The sequence below is a fragment of the Cebidichthys violaceus genome, unplaced genomic scaffold, assembly GCF_023349555.1.
Source record: "Cebidichthys violaceus isolate CVI_PGR_0920_01 unplaced genomic scaffold, fCebVio1.0.p SCAF_8, whole genome shotgun sequence".
NCBI classification, from domain to species: Eukaryota; Metazoa; Chordata; class Actinopteri; order Perciformes; family Stichaeidae; genus Cebidichthys; species Cebidichthys violaceus.
This window is the reverse complement of record NW_027176964.1, coordinates 3935387-3952103: the sequence shown is the minus strand read 5'-3', so window position 1 is coordinate 3952103 and position 16717 is coordinate 3935387.

The window sequence follows — 16717 nt, the reverse complement described above, 5'->3', positions numbered from 1 at the left end:
TGTACTATATTGCATTATACCAGAGCTTTACCAGTCATGGACTATATTTGTTTTGGCAAATCGGCAACGTAAAAATAAGATAAAATAAGATATACTTTATTTTCCACTTTGGAAAACTTTGGTCTGATCATCACTGCAATAAAATTTAAACTATTGCACAAAAGTGTTACATATTCCACCAGAATACTTGATAATCAAGAGACATGTAGAGTGTTGGAGTGTCACCATTAATTGCAGCTTCGAGCAGATGCTTCCTGCTTTCTTACAGACAATGATGCTTGGTCAGTGCTCATCTGTGTCTAGGCACGCTTTAGTGTCTGAGAAGAAGAAATAAAAAATCTGGACATTTAAGCCCTAAGCCTATTTGTAGGCCTCTGCTCGAAAATTGCATACCCATAGTAAAGAGAGTGTATTTCATCTAAATATAAGGTGTATTTTAATAGTTTGGGTATTTTAATAAAGCTAATACTTGTGAGATTTGTTCAGATTTGTAAATATCAGTATATATGTTACTGGTTAAGAGTAAATTAAGATGGCACACAGCACAAACTTACATTTTTTATCTCCGATTATAAAATAATCCAATTTTGATAAGATATTTTTTTTTTTAATGTTGTAGTTGAAAGCTCAAACCTCTCCCAGATCATAGCCCAATAGGTTGAGAGTCTCTCTGCACAATTTTTTCTTTGATAAAGTAAAGCATTCAAGAGCTAGAGAGGTTTGAGTACAGAAAGTTCAGACGAGGTCAGACAAAATTTAATTTTGTTCCAGCTGTTCCATTGTAATTTTATATAGTGTATATATATGTGTATATATATATATATATATATTTCACTGCTTTTATGACTAATAGTATTCAATTTATCCAAATACAGCAGTTTGGCATCATTTAGAGAGCCTGGATCCTCTCTGAGCCTGTTTATGTCTGTCATCCATGGGATTTTCTCGTCTGACTTCCAGCTCATGTCTCCTAGCTATGGTTGGTCGATTTCAGTCAATGAACCCTCCTTAGAAGCGTCTGAGTCCATTCTATTGAACAGAACCCTCGAGATTTTGATTGACAGAATCGTTAGCCAGTGAGAATTAAAAATGTGGCACTCCTCCTGAAACATGCGAAAAGCTTCGTCGAAAATCAAATCCCTTCCCCCATGTCCCCTAGTAAGACAGACCCTTGTTTCTACACGGGAACATTTCAGAGACGGACCGGATACACGTAGAAATATGTTTGATGGAATTAAGCGGAGATTTACAGGAGAACAACAAAAAAGTAAGGAGCTTTGTATGATTTTGAAGGATATTGCGGTTTGTGCTTCTGGGTTGTTTGCTCACAGCTTTGTGATGGTTTACCGTGTCGAATTCTCTTGCTTTTTGCTATCTCGGTTGTCTATGCCAACCGTTAGCTTTGTGATGCTAACTCGGAGAAGAGTGAGTTATGGCTAGAAATACGTGATATTATGATAAATCTTTTAGTTGCTTATAATAGTTGTGTAGAATGGTGTTTGGAGTTTGTAAAAATGTCTTAGATTGTTTGTTTTACCCAGATTTTTAATTTTTTTTGGTATATAACATGTACATATTCATAAATTGTACACATGCATAAATGGACTTTTTTCGACGGTAAATGCTACAGCAGACCCGAATTTGGGTCCGTCGGGCTTAAAGGAAAACTATGTAGAGAGTAGAGCTGGCAGCAGCAGCAGCAGTAAAGCTGTCTATGTGGACAACACGCACAGGAAATCTGCAAGTAGTCATCCTCTGTGGACCTCTGTTGGTGTAAAGCCTAAGAACAAATCATTTCCCTTGGAAAGGGGAGGGCAAGTGATTGACAGAACCCAGCAACCTCACATTCACGATGCTATTGGCTGGAATGCAATTCCCACCGAGGCAGTGTTTATACTTGGTTCATAAATACGCTACATGTATTGTAATTATTTTTCCCATTAGCTTATTTTCTCATTGCACAGCTACTGTCTTCCTCTGTTGCTCTGCTTCCAGTCTGCAGTGCTGCTTCCAGCACAGCTTGTTTTAAGTAGAGCTTTTATCCAATCAGATTTAACCCCTATGCTGTCTCTAGGTAAGAAGTGAGGCCCGAGGCCTTCAGATTCACAAGTGAATGCCTCTGCAGTTTAAGTAAATGGAGATGATATTGTTGATTGTCATAGTCTTCAACCAATCAGATCTTTATTTTGACAAGTTGGGCGTATTCTTTGACATGCCAGAGCCTTCTAACTGGCCTACAAGTATGTCAGCATTAACGTGCAGCTCAGTATTAATAAGGTGCAGCTCTGCAGTAAGGTGCAGCATGCATGCAGGTGCAGCATGATTGGTCAGTGGGTGAGCGCGTGACAAATGTGAAACTTAAGGAAGCTGGCAGAAGTTAGATGGAGTAGTAAGAGTTCAAATTGAACGATTTGGAAGAAATTATGACATTTTTAGGGTTTTGCTTTGTGTAGTTTATTTATTGTTTTACCTAGCTTTGTTGTTTTAACACTAACTGGCTGAAGGAGGAGGAGAAACGGATTTCGTGGCGGAGTTACTGACAATGCCTTTCTGGAGAAGGACATTTCAGGAAAAGCTGGGACATTGTATCAAAGGGTCGGCCAACCCCACAGCTAGCAGCCCTGACCCAGCATGGAAAAGGATTTGTACTAACGGTATTTCTGGCTGACAGCGTCGGAGAAGTGTTGCACATGTTATGGCTGGGAATGACTTTTATTTGCAACTGAGCGTCTTGGTGTTTGGAGCTGTTTGGAGCTATGCTAACCTGAGGTGGCTAAGCAAGGCAGCAAAACGACACCATAGCACGGCAGGACACTTACAAGCTACGGTGCTTTTGAAAACCTTTGGAGAGACCCGAGTGGATCTACAACTCAACGAACACGTTCGCAGGAGGACCTCTGGCTAGAACTGAACCGCACAGATGTTCTGTACAACCGAGTCATTCAACTCTTTGTTAACAAAGAAAGGAGGATATACTTTGCCTTTAAGTAAACAGCAGCTGTAGTAAGTGAAGTACTTTTGTGTTTTTACATCTGCAGTAGCGTTACTATTGTATTCATTTGTCTATGGTGTCGTTTTTATGATATGTTCCCTCTGATGTGAATAATCTTTGAATGGCTCGTGCTCTTCAGTGTGCGGCGGAATACGTGTTTTGGATTGATTTGCTGGATTGATTTGTCATGCTTTGTTGTAATACAAATATATGTGACTTTGTTCTTGTCATTGTGTTCATTACATTGATTTTGACTATATGCATTGTTCATTAATGACGCAGCATCCCAGCATGCGCGGGGTTAGGGTCGGACATTTGATTCTCTGTTTGGGGTTTTGTTTAACAAAGCAGTAATTATGGTCTGGAGAAATGGGGATTGTGTGGCGATTGCTTTAGCCCTGTTAGAATCAGTAGGGAACAGCTGCCTAAACGCTGCGGGGAGAGTGTAGCATGTTTGCTGCTGTTGGATTTCCTGCTAAGCTAGTTTAGCAGAACACACGCGCCGTACCATGTTGTGGTTCCGGGGTGGGTGTGTCAGACAGCATGTTGCCAGTTTGAGCCCAGTCCACCAAAAACAGTATATTTCCCACAATTTAAGCTTTTGCATTTTCCAAATGCACTAGTATTATTCAAACGTATTGTTCGGTTCGTAAGCCTCATACCGAACGGTTTAATACAAATACGTTAGACCCCTAGAAACAAATAATAATTAGGAGGTGGTTCAACTGTAGTAGGACAGCACAGAAGGCCCAGGTATGAAATGCACGGCCGCCACTGCTATTCACGTACACTGGGCATGCGGGTGCCGGTGTAAACAGGAAGTAGAAAAAATATAGTAGTCTTTAATAATGAAAGGTAGTGCTTTATACTTAAGATATTACCCTAAAATCTTCCTCTATAAACTCAAACAGACAAATTTCGTGGAAAGTTTTACAAGTTTTATTTTTCAGACTTAGTTACAGCGCTGCGGGTCTCTCTCTCTCTCTCTCTCTCTCTCTCTCTCTCTTTCACGTTAAATTTACTTTAAAATGAACACTTACACATAATGGTTTCCTAGATTATAGGTCAATAAAACACGTCTCTCACTCCTCTCGGTTTCGTTGTTGTCTGTTCTCACTCATAGCTGCTGGTGGCTGAAGTCTCTGTCTTACTGGAGAGCAATTCATGTTCAATTCATCTCCCGTCTGGACTACTGCAACTCTCTACTCGCCGGAGCCCCGCCGTCGGCCAGGGAGCTTGTCCAGAAAGCCGCAGCTCGCCTGGTGTTCAATCGCCCCAAGTTCTCCCACACAACTTCCTTTCTCCGTTCTCTACACTGGCTACCTGTAAGAGCTCGCATCCAGTTTAAGACCCTGGTGCTAGCCTACAGGGCAGTGAAAGGAACAGCTCCTTCGTATCTCCAGGCCATGGTCAAGCCTTACACCCCCGCCCGACCACTTCGCTCTGCTGCCTCGGGGCGATTGGCTGCCCAGTCGCCCAGAGGTCCTTGCGGCCAATCGACCCGGTCACGGCTGTTTTCTGTCCTGGCCCCACAGTGGTGGAATGAACTTCCCACTGATGTCAGGACAGCAGAGTCGCTGCCCATCTTTCGGCGCAGGCTGAAAACCCACCTCTTCAGGAAGTGCTACCCTGAGCCTTCCACTTAGCACTTATTGTATTCATACTAGCTTGTTGCACTTATTGTACTCGTATTACTTATAGCACTAACTGTTTTTCTTGTTTCTGCACTGTACTTTGGCTCTGAGTTATGCTCTGCTTAATGCTCTTAGATGCTTGTTTGGAAAAGGAAATGTACTTATGACTTCTGGTGACTAGTAGTTCTTTTGATTACCAATGTTGAATGCACTTATTGTAAGTCGCTTTGGATAAAAGCGTCTGCTAAATGACTGTAATGTAATGTAATGTAAATTTCCTTTATAGGTTCTGTGTGTGGACTTCACAATAGTTGTGCAGAACAAAATAAGCATTAATAAGAAAAGGAAAATCCTCTGTTTTGTGTCTGTCCTCCTCAAAGCCGCTAACCATGATTTCAGACGTAGGTCTGATAACGCCACTCACTGATCGCTCCATTAACAGCTGCTTCCTCCGCTAAAATGCAGACTTTAACTGGACAACAGCTGCTAGTACAGAGAATAAAGTCAGCAACACCTGTAATCAGTTACCCATGTTGAATTAACCTGTAGTCGATCGATAATCAAGACTGTTGTTGTTTGTGATTTTCCGGGAAAGGGTCACGTGATAGGTGCGTGACGAATCAGGGAAGGACACGTCGTGACTGCTAAGAACCAATCAAGTAGCGAACACGTGATTGTTTCCAAAGTTATGTGTTTACGCCATCCACACGAAGAGGCAACTCCAGAGTTTTCAAACTAATCCGTCCTCGGGAGCATTTCCAAACGTATACGTTTTCGGTGCTCGAAAACTCCGGCTTTGTGTGGACGCTCAGTGTAAATGTAGCAAAAGATATGCGTTTTCAAATGGAAACAGAGTAGTGTGGACATGGCCTTAGTCTCCCCTAACTCCCCCACCTCTGCCATTGGCTTTACATCCCCGCTCAGCATTGAGACATGTCTCAATGCTGTTTGCTCCAGGTCTCATTAAGTCAGCCCCTCCAGACCCTTTTATTATTGACGCTTCTCCACCTGAAACAGCTGCTGGTGTTGCTGCTATATTTAAAACTATGTGGTAATTTTTCTTTGTATATCTTTGCACTGTTTTGAATTGCACATCAAAAATCGACTGTGAAATCTGAAAGGTAAAAAAAAATGTCTCTGGCAAGCAGGAAGTACCGTGGCGAAACACCCTGCTGTCACAAGTCACAATGCTCTGACGGAGGAAATAATGTCTTCAGATTCATTACGACTTTTATATAGAGAGACTTCAGACAATAACAAGGATATCAGCAAAAGACAACAATTTCTCACTCCCAACTGGTCAAATACTGACGATTTGTATGTGGCCTTAAGCTTCAAGCTATAACACTTTAGATACCCCTCTAATGTCCATTTTAGACGCGTCAGGGACGTCAATATACACTTGTTACATGCATTGTGTCTTTTCAAAATAAATTTCTGTCTTCACAGGAACTCAGGTTTAGGAGACAAAACTTCCTAGTTAGGTTTAGGAAAAGAGCGTGGTTGATGTTGACTTGACTGACTACCACTCACCTGACTAGTGACTCGCATCACAAAATAAGTGTACTTTGACTTTTAGTTTCACACAGAGGTCCCCTGGGTGAAAGTCCCCTCCCATCCGCTCTGAGCTGACTCACTCACTCTTTAAACTACATCAGTTTCTCTTAGCGTCTAGTAATGACATGGATGTGTTTACATTGGAGTTATTGAAAGCCTGGTGCGTCTCATAACTGCCTCGGTTTGTTGGTACCAGACACAGAGGGACACTAACTAAGCCTTGGTATCTGACAAGTTGAGAGTGATCATACCATATCTTTATCGTTATCTGATGACATCTTGAAGGCAGAGGATACACATTCAAACCAGCAGTGTTGAGCCAAAACTATCCATAAGAACCTTTCAATTGTAAAAGATATACCTAGTGAATCTAATTTCTAGTCTCATACAATCATTATAGCAGAGGTAAAGCTTTCATGAAGTAATACACATTGTTGCTTTGTAATGATGATTGTTACTTATCCTCCTCAGGTGAAAACAAACCTGTAAACAGGGTTCTGGTTGTGTTCCACAACACCCCGCAGTTTGTTCTGCAGAACCTGTTTATTATTTATCCAAACTCATCCAGGCTAATTATCTTCTTACATCTGCATATGGTCAACTATAAAATTCAGATGAGTCTTATTAAATTAATTTATAAGAGGATAGAACCCACGGTTTGCCCAATGCATTTTTGTTTGGTGGTTTGCTTCATGCATTTGATTACTTTAACTATTGTAAATGAGTTCAGAAAAGGTCCTATTTGTTTGTTTTTGTCAATGTTAGCCTATTGACTATAAAGGCAAAATAGGAGACTGACGATCAACAGTTATGTGTATTCATGTAGCCCATTCATTTATATTTTAGTCTATTACTGGTCAAATATGAATGCATACTTTTTTTTGCACAATAACATCCGTAGTGGCCACCTCTAGATATCCCTTTGCAAGTGAAAAATTCCTAGAACCAACGCTGGATTAGAAAAGTCAGGTGAACACAAGGTTTATATATCCAAACACTTTTGGGCCTGCTTACATTTCCTTGTAACTGCTGCTGCTTGACTCTATTTGTAGTTTTGGTCTCTATTATTCACATATTCTAAACCAGTATCAGTATTGTTGGTATACTTCACAGGTGATGCACATGCAAAATGAAGTTGTCTTGACAAAAAAAACAACAAGGTGAATACAGAAAACCAGTTAGAGCTGCCATTAAGATTGATGCCATGTTTGACAGAAAGGCACATTCTCTTTAGGTCATGAAGGACATTTCTGTGCCCTGCTGCCCCTTCACACGATCACACATCACACGACCAGGCTGTCATGGATCAGTGCTCTCCACATAGTCTCTATAGTGGCCTGTAAAAATGCCTCTTAGGAAAGGTGTGTGTGTGTGTGTGTGTGTGTGTGTGTGTGTGTGTGTGTGTGTGTGTGCGTGCGTGCGTGTGCGTTCTCCAGAGAGCCTTTAGCCTAGTCAGGCACATAACCTAACAGAGTATTAAAATCATTTTGAAAGGAAAATGCAAGTGGTGCAGAACTTCAGAGAGCATAACCCACTTGCAGATCTCTATCTCGATGCTCTAGAATTTTCAAGTATGGTGTACTACTGGCTACACCACCAAATATGTTGTATCACTCAAAATATCAAGTGCCTCTTGTATTGATGTCTTCATATGGTACATTGTTGCATCTTAATATGTAACACTCTAAAGACATCCACAGTGTGTTGATGAGTTTAAATTTGCTATGTTTTGCTTGTTTTGACTGAGGCCTCCTTGTCATTGGCTGGCTCCGCTAGCATCACCCTCTGTGGAAATACGGGCCCCAATCCGATATTGTTATATGTGCCTGTAGCCTCTTACATGGCCCACGTTGAGGTGGTACATTCCATGACGTGTTCATCACTAAGGGCTGATGAATCTGCTACAGTGTTACCAAACAATCATAGAAATACTTATTATTTCATGCTTTGTATATTCTACACACTCGTCCAGACTGATGGAATCAGAACTGAGTCTGCAAATGTACAGTTGACTGAAGTCAACTGTACATTTGCAGACTCAGTCTATCTATGTAGTAACAGGTTTATGTCAGTTCAAGTTCCAAGCTGGACCCAAACCAAAACATGGGGCAGGCAGATGGAATTTAACAAAAGGCAAGTTTTTAATAACACAAAGCAAAACCAACATGTAACATTACAACATCACAATTTATTCAACAGAGATGTTGATAGTCATATAGTATTAATATACACTATGTCTGAAGAGAGACTATATTTCATGATAAGGCTTTTCCATTTCACTGTCCACTCTATAAAGAGTGATCATCCAATCACAGCTCTGTAAAAGCTGTGATTGGCGTTGCTCTGTCATACCAAGCAACGGGGTCAACCACACCTCCTCACTTAGATAAAAGGTTCTGTCCCTTTTATTGCTCAGAGTTGCTCTGAGAAGTTTCCTAAATCAATGAATGAAGATGAAAAAACAACTGGACGTCTTTGACTTTTTTACCTTACTGTCTTATGTAAATTGTAAATCTGTGTTATTAAAAAGCAATATGTTTTCTTATCATTGTGCATAACTTAATTGCAGTCCAGCTGTCGCTGAGTGTGACTCATCAGTCAATCCGTTTTCTGCAGTGCTCATGCTGTTCATGTTTAGTCTATTCAGCTGTCCATACTCCCTAGTGCATTGTGGGAGGATTGATTTATAAGATCAGTGCAGTCTTCACAGGCTGCATAATCATCAAATCAAATCAAGTTTATTCATAAAGCACATTCAGAAACAACCAGAATTGACCAAAGTGCTGTAAAATGAAATAACGTACATAAAATGAAGCAACATAAGATGATAAAAAAAAAAGAGAGATTGTCCCATACACAACTAAGTTCAGAGGAAACTAAGCATGCCTTCAGGACATAAAAACCTGGATGACCTGCTACTTCCTGATGTTAAAGTCAGACATGAAGTTATTGTACTGAACACCTCTGATATATATTTTCTGATGATATAGTTACCGATATAGGCACTGTCCTGGCATCCAACACCACCGTAAATAATCTCGAAGTTATCTTTGATCAGGAGATGTCCTTTAATTTCCAGATAAAACCATTTTCAAGCAAAGACTTTCTTCACATACGTAACATTTCAAAAATCAGGCACATCGTGTTTAAAAAAAATGGAGACTGCTATTACTACACTCATATGTGTGATCTTCTATCATATGGATCAACTATGTTTTAACTCTGTTATGTTGTTCATTCTGTACACATGACATCTATTGCACTTCTGTCCATCCTGGGAGAGGGATCCTCCTCTGTGGCTCTCCCTAAGGTCTCTTCTTCTTTTCATCCCCGTTAAAGTTTTTTGGGGGTTTTTAGTTTTTCCTGTACCGATGTGAGGGTCCCAGGACAAAGGACATCACATGTTGTAAAGACTGTAAAGCCCTCTGAGGCAAATTTGTGATTTTCATCTATACAAAATAAATTGAATTGAATTAAGTACAGTAAGTAAACAGATGGAAGGTATAAAACAGAAAAGAGTAAAAAGTCAAACATAAAAGTCTAAGGTCACTCAAAGTGACGCTGGCTTTTATGTGGATGTCTGATCACTCCTGATGGTAAAAGTAGTCTACTAAAGAAATGAATTCCCCAAATACAACTGTACAACTTCTGAAGTTTCTTTTTTACAATGAAACAAGACAGGCGTATTTGCCTTGATCGCTCATCATAAAACACACTTCATTCAAACTGGACAGAAACTAAATGAAACTCACCAAAACAAACAAGACTACTATTTGTTAGTCTTTCCACTTTTCCAACAATCAACAACTAAATAAATCCTTAATTCCCCTTGTAAACTGTGAAAATATGTCTGCCACTCTGCTGCCAACTGATCAGCTGCCTCACTGCAGCGGCTGGTTGGTGGCTCTCACTATTTCTTGAGAGTCCGCCCATTGAAGTAGAAAAATGAAGCTTAAGCGCAAGTTCAGTCAGGAAGACAAACATTCGTATCTCTGTCTCTCCTTGTAATTACTCTATCAGCTGATTGGGGGCGTGCACTGTTAAGTAACCAACCAGATTCTACACACGGTTTCCTTAAGCCAATCACATCGTTGCGGTCAAACTTTAAAAAGTCTTCTCCTCTCTGCTGTCAGTTGTCATTTCAGCGTTAAGCAGATGCGAGGAGCACGCGCCCAGCGTGGCGTAACGGCTCCCCTCAGACGAGCAAGAAGCCCTCTTGGCTCAGCTAGTAGTTCGCGGTGGTATCCTAGTAAGTCTAGCAGTTACTCGCGATCAGTCGATCCATCGCCGGTGGTCGCGCCTGAAGAATCCGTGTTCCACAGGCGGAGTCGCGTCCCGTACTCTTTCTCCACCAGCAACTCCTGGCCTCCAATGCAGACAACGCCGTCATCTCCACCGGGTAGCTCCATCGATACTGGTCTTCAATCTCTGGTAAACGATGCTGCTTCTAATATATTGTTAACATCGGCGCTACCAGGACTCCATGCGGCACCCAGCCGCCATGTTAAATCAGCTCCACATGACAGTTCAGGTTCCTCGCTGCTTAAACGGAAACTTTGTTTCCGCTCCTAGTCATATGAGGAAATCATGGGTCTGACACACGTCTGGAGTTCCGGAGCATCACTCTCAATCTATAGAATGAAAGTGTCCTTTCCAGTAGTGGAATTGGGGCGCATTCACAAGACTACAAATCATTATGAGCGGAAATAAACATAACTAAACAGCAGTTAAACTTAGTGTATCCTCTCCGTAGTGATGGGTACGCGCGGCATATGTAATCACGGCAGGCGAGTGATGCGTTTGCCCGCAAGTGGTCACGGTTTGGTCATGCACCTCCGAATGCAATCTGGCATGGTGCTCGTGATCAAATTAATATTACGAATAGTTCACTGATAAAACGCTAACATAGTTGGGGTTTATAGGAGATGGGCCAATTCATATGAGATGCTTCAGAACAGGGTTTTAATTTTGAGTAAAATGTTTGTCAGCCAAACCCAATAGTTTACAGGATATTTAGCCTTTTTGTTTCTTTATGTTACATTTAATACCTGACTTCTTTCCTAACAGGGCTTGGCTAAGGTGATAAAGTAGTTTATGAATATGAGGGTACAGATGACTACAATCCCTACTCGGCATTGTGGAGGTTGGTTTATGGCTTTTGTCAGTTATACCAACATGCTATGGTTATATCTATGAGTCTATCTCGTCTTTTATTCTTCACAGCTCACGTTGTTGGTATGCCTCTGGTGTTTCAGAGAATAACAACACATAACGCAGGGTACTCAAATGAAATTCAACAAAGTCCAGTTTGAGAGAATTTCCTCATGCAAAGGTCCGGAACATCAGTCTGTCTAACGTGCGTGATGATTTAGTCCCATATAAATTGAAGTTTCTTTCCGTAGTCAACAGCTAATTATCAAATCAAGAAGTCAAATGATTATGTGATGTAAAGTATGGGATGCATTTATAGATTAATTACATAACGGAGCTTTTAAGGAATTTGCAAGTACCTAATTTTAGTAAATTAATGGAACTGTCTCGTCGTGCAGCTTTAAAATTCAGTGCAATCGGGGTGAAGAGATGTAAATGGAAGTATGACATTGCATCGTATCTTATAAAAGAAGGTTGTGTACAGCAACGTTATTTGTGGTTATTAAACCACTTGGTTCAGCTCTATTCCTCTCTTTTACATCATAGTTGGGCAATGAAATCATGTGATAGGAGTCGGATTTGGGCTCGTAGGTCATATCTGCCTGTGTTATTTTTACTTTGAGTGGGCGCGTTTGCTTAATCGCGTAGTGGCGCTCCACCTGGCTGCTTCAATATGGTCTCTGAACATATAACCACACTGGGTTAAACTGCATGGGAGGAATGAACATTTAAGAGTTTGTCCATATTGGTTAAAGGCTGGTTAAACTGTCCACATTCTGTGTTTGGAGAACGCCATGTGTAATGTCGTAACCGGCTCCCAAGCTATGACAAATATGGAAGGACATAACGGCGGATTAAAGGTATTTATGATAACAAAGTAAAGAACGGCTACGAAATTGTGACGTGTGTCAGTCAGTAACGTCAGTAATGTAAATGGGAAAGCGTGTATGGGGCATGGTCAGCGGAAGTGAAGACCAAAACCAAAGTTTAACCGGCAGCACTGGCAGAAAGGAGTTCATGTGCGCAGAAGAGCAACACTGGAGTAGGTCTGTTATTCCTCAGAGCTCCAGGAACAGGTGCTCTGCATCCAGTAATCTGCCACAGCTGCGTTCTTGTGACTACTTGCGGGGACAGATGAGTGGCAAAACCATAGTTGTACATTTATACATAAAGTATAAATGGCTTAATTCAGGCTCATCCACTAGGGACGCGCTTTTCCTCTCCTGCTCGTTGGTCATGGCATCTTCCTTGTCCTAAAATGCACAATCTACCTTGTTGACGGGGTGCCGTGCTGACCTGCGGGTCAGGTCGCTGTGTGATCAATTGCTTGGTGTCACATTCTACATAAAGTGGTGATTTTTCACTAAACTGTCGACACGGATGCAGGCCATCCGTGGGTTTTGGGGGGTTCTGTCAAGGCAGTGGTTTGTTAAACATGAAGGGTAACTCAAGCTCATTAAAGCCTTAAAAAATGTGTACGGTAAGTCATGCATATAACTGGTGGTGGTGTCATTTCATTTGGCTAATAGCATGGGATAGCATTATCTCATTCATGCAAATGTTCTGTGTATTATCTCTAAATACCTCTCTTGTTTAAGGAGATCTTCGCTCATCACGGTATAATGCCATTGCACTCAAGTCTGTTGGACTCACCCTATTTGGGTCTAATTTGATCCTGTTCTCCAGCGTTTGGTCTAACAGATCGTTTCTCATTTCTCCTGGTCTGACTTGACCGGTTGCTCAATTCCCAGGTGAATGTGATCTGGCTTAACGTGAAGTTTTCTTAATTCCTAGGTGAACAGGACCTGGCTGGTAACTTATGGTTTAAACACTCCAAATGCGGAGGTGCTTGCGCAGTAATTGTGGCTTGTAGAGACTCTGGGTTTTGCCCGTTCAAATCCATGCTTAAAGTCCTCTGGTTAAGACCTATTACTTGCTCCACTTCTCCACTATTTCTCACCCCAGGTAACGTTCCTTTATCTAAAACATGGTTTCACTATCATCGTTATCCTCAGAAATCTAATTATCACCTCAGCTATACTCGGGGCACTCTTTAGAATAAGGGCTGCTACGTCTGCTGCTAACAAAGGCATCCCTGCTACTACCATATATAATGGGACGTTGGTCATCCTCGGCCTTCACGTCCTACATCCACCCCGACTTCAACACCATACACGAAAATCAAAGATCATTGAAGCCTTAAAATCCGGTAAGGAATGCATATAACTGGTGGTGGTGGCATGTTCACGTCTGTTCTGGTATTATTGGTAGGTCACATTATTTTCATCTCATAGCAGGGGATAGCGTTATATCATTCTTGAAATGTTCCTTCTGAAGATCTTTATCACATTTCTAGTTTGTAAATGTATATTCTCTAATCACTGTAAAATACCGTGCCCTCCCGGCTCTGCGTTTACCTTACTCTATTTCTCTTGTGTAACCTGACCATGTTCTCCACCTTACTGGTCCAACACACCGTTTCTCCATCTCCTGGTCTCACGTTACCTGGCTTAACGTGACTGTTTTTCCTAGGTGAACGTGACCTGGTTTAATGTGACTATTTTTCCTAGGTTAAACGTGACCTGGTTTAACGTGTCTGTTTCCTGGTCTTACGGAACCATTTCCTAAAAGAAAGATGGGTCTGAGGTTCCCTATTTCTAATTTCGCGGGCCGAGTGCTGTAAGACCCAGTCAAAGATGACACAATTTCTAATTTCGTCGGGCCGTGTGAATGTAAGACCCGGTCAAAGATGACACTTTCTATTTCGCGGGCCGAATGTAAGACCCGGTCTAGTTGTGTTGAGGCAGAAGACCCCCAACTATGCTGTTCTGCGTTCTCACTTGAACCTCACTATCCTGTTCTGCGGTCTAAACGTGACCCCCGACTATTCTGTTCTGCGGTCTAACATGACCCAACCTATCCTTGTCTGCGGTCTAGCTTGACCATAACCTATCCGGTCCTGCGGTCAGTCGCGACCCATCTATATATTTCGGGATCTGTTGAAATCCTACCATACTTACTATGGGCTACCTAGACCCGCACTATCCTGTGTCTGCGGTCTATCGAGACCCCCGTATCCTAGTCTGTGGTCAATCTAGACATTCCTCTATCCTGTGCTTTGACTAACTTGACCTCTTACCTCTGGTTTAACATCAACTCATGCTAGTTATACCCTTACATTTTCCCTCTTGACTAATTTTCTCTTTTGCTTAGGAATTCATTACGGCAGTAGGTAAGGTATTTATTTGTTTATTTTATTCATATAGAATAAAACTTCTTTTGGGGGATTAGGCCTATTGGACCTCAGTATCCCTACCCTCGGTGATATTACTTCAGGATGGAGTCCAATCGCCAAAGACTTTGCACAATTCATATTTGTTGCTTGTATAATAAATCATTGTTAAATTATAAAACAAGTCTCTCCTGATTGAAATGAAGCTTAAGCGCAAGTTCAGTCAGGAAGACAAACATTTGTATCTCTGTCTCTCCTTGTAATTAGGACATCACATGTTGTAAAGACTGTAAAGCCCTCTGAGGCAAATTTGTGATTTTCATCTATACAAAATAAATTGAATTGAATTAAGTACAGTAAGTAAACAGATGGAAGGTATAAAACAGAAAAGAGTAAAAAGTCAAACATAAAAGTCTAAGGTCACTCAAAGTGACGCTGGCTTTTATGTGGATGTCTGATCACTCCTGATGGTAAAAGTAGTCTACTAAAGAAATGAATTCCCCAAATACAACTGTACAACTTCTGAAGTTTCTTTTTTACAATGAAACAAGACAGGCGTATTTGCCTTGATCGCTCATCATAAAACACACTTCATTCAAACTGGACAGAAACTAAATGAAACTCACCAAAACAAACAAGACTACTATTTGTTAGTCTTTCCACTTTTCCAACAATCAACAACTAAATAAATCCTTAATTCCCCTTGTAAACTGTGAAAATATGTCTGCCACTCTGCTGCCAACTGATCAGCTGCCTCACTGCAGCGGCTGGTTGGTGGCTCTCACTATTTCTTGAGAGTCCGCCCATTGAAGTAGAAAAATGAAGCTTAAGCGCAAGTTCAGTCAGGAAGACAAACATTCGTATCTCTGTCTCTCCTTGTAATTACTCTATCAGCTGATTGGGGGCGTGCACTGTTAAGTAACCAACCAGATTCTACACACGGTTTCCTTAAGCCAATCACATCGTTGCGGTCAAACTTTAAAAAGTCTTCTCCTCTCTGCTGTCAGTTGTCATTTCAGCGTTAAGCAGATGCGACCCTCCTCCACCCCAATCACCTCCAGTCAGCATCACAGTCATGCTCCTGATTCATCATCAGGTTGCAGCAACGCCTTTCACCACCACCACCACCACCACCAGTGTCTGGACTCCAGGGGGGATTAGGCCTATTAGACCTCAGTATCCCTACCCTCGGTGATATTACTTCAGGATGGAGTCCAATCGCCAAAGACTTTGCACAATTAATATTTGTTGCTTGTATAATAAATCATTGTTAAATTATAAAACAAGACTCTCCTGATTGAAATACAATGACCAAAATCACCCCAAATCTCCCTGCCGGTCTTGGTTGTCTTTTCCAGTTTAGCTTCACACCTCTGTCCCAGTGACAAAGAAAACTTTCAGGCATAGTAACACACTCATGGCTCGCTCTCAGGAACCACAGCCAACCAAAACTGCCCACATTCATTACAGCAGAATGATTCAGTTTCTGTCAGCATCAGAGGGCAAGTCAGTGTTTGCTCTCAGCAGCTCAGACTCTGCTGGCCACATCCTCCTCTATGCAGCTGCAGCCTGGAGCGGCCTCCACCAGCTGTAAACGCTTAATATTTGAGTCGGCAAAAACGCTGTCAAATGTAACGTTACACTGTGAAGAATCTCATCCATAACATCCTCTGCACTCATATTTTGGGATGTCATTTTTGCTGGTGGAAACGTAACAAAGCAACGAGAACGAGAACGTTTTTGAGCAGCATTGCTCCCCACAGCTTCAAAGCTGAAGAAGCTCTCTGTAGTTCTTCCTCATCCCAAATTCGTCACTGGGATAAAGGAAGAACAACAGATGTTGCAGCTGCCCCCAACTGCGCTTTAGAAAACATTGCAGACATGCAATAAAGTTGTGATGTCCCATTAAACAGAGAATGCTTCAAAAAATTAGCCAAAGTGTGAGATTAACGCTGTAAACGACCTTGTAAATATTGCTCTATATATGACACAAAGATGAACCCCCTGAACAGTCATTCAGAGGGTGATGAAGATCTACTGCAGAGCAGCCTGATGGATCGTTTGTCTTCTCAAGTTTGCTGATGAAGCATGAATGTATGTGAAATGCCACTTGAAATAAGCTGCTTGAAATTTTGATGGTGAAATCTGTAA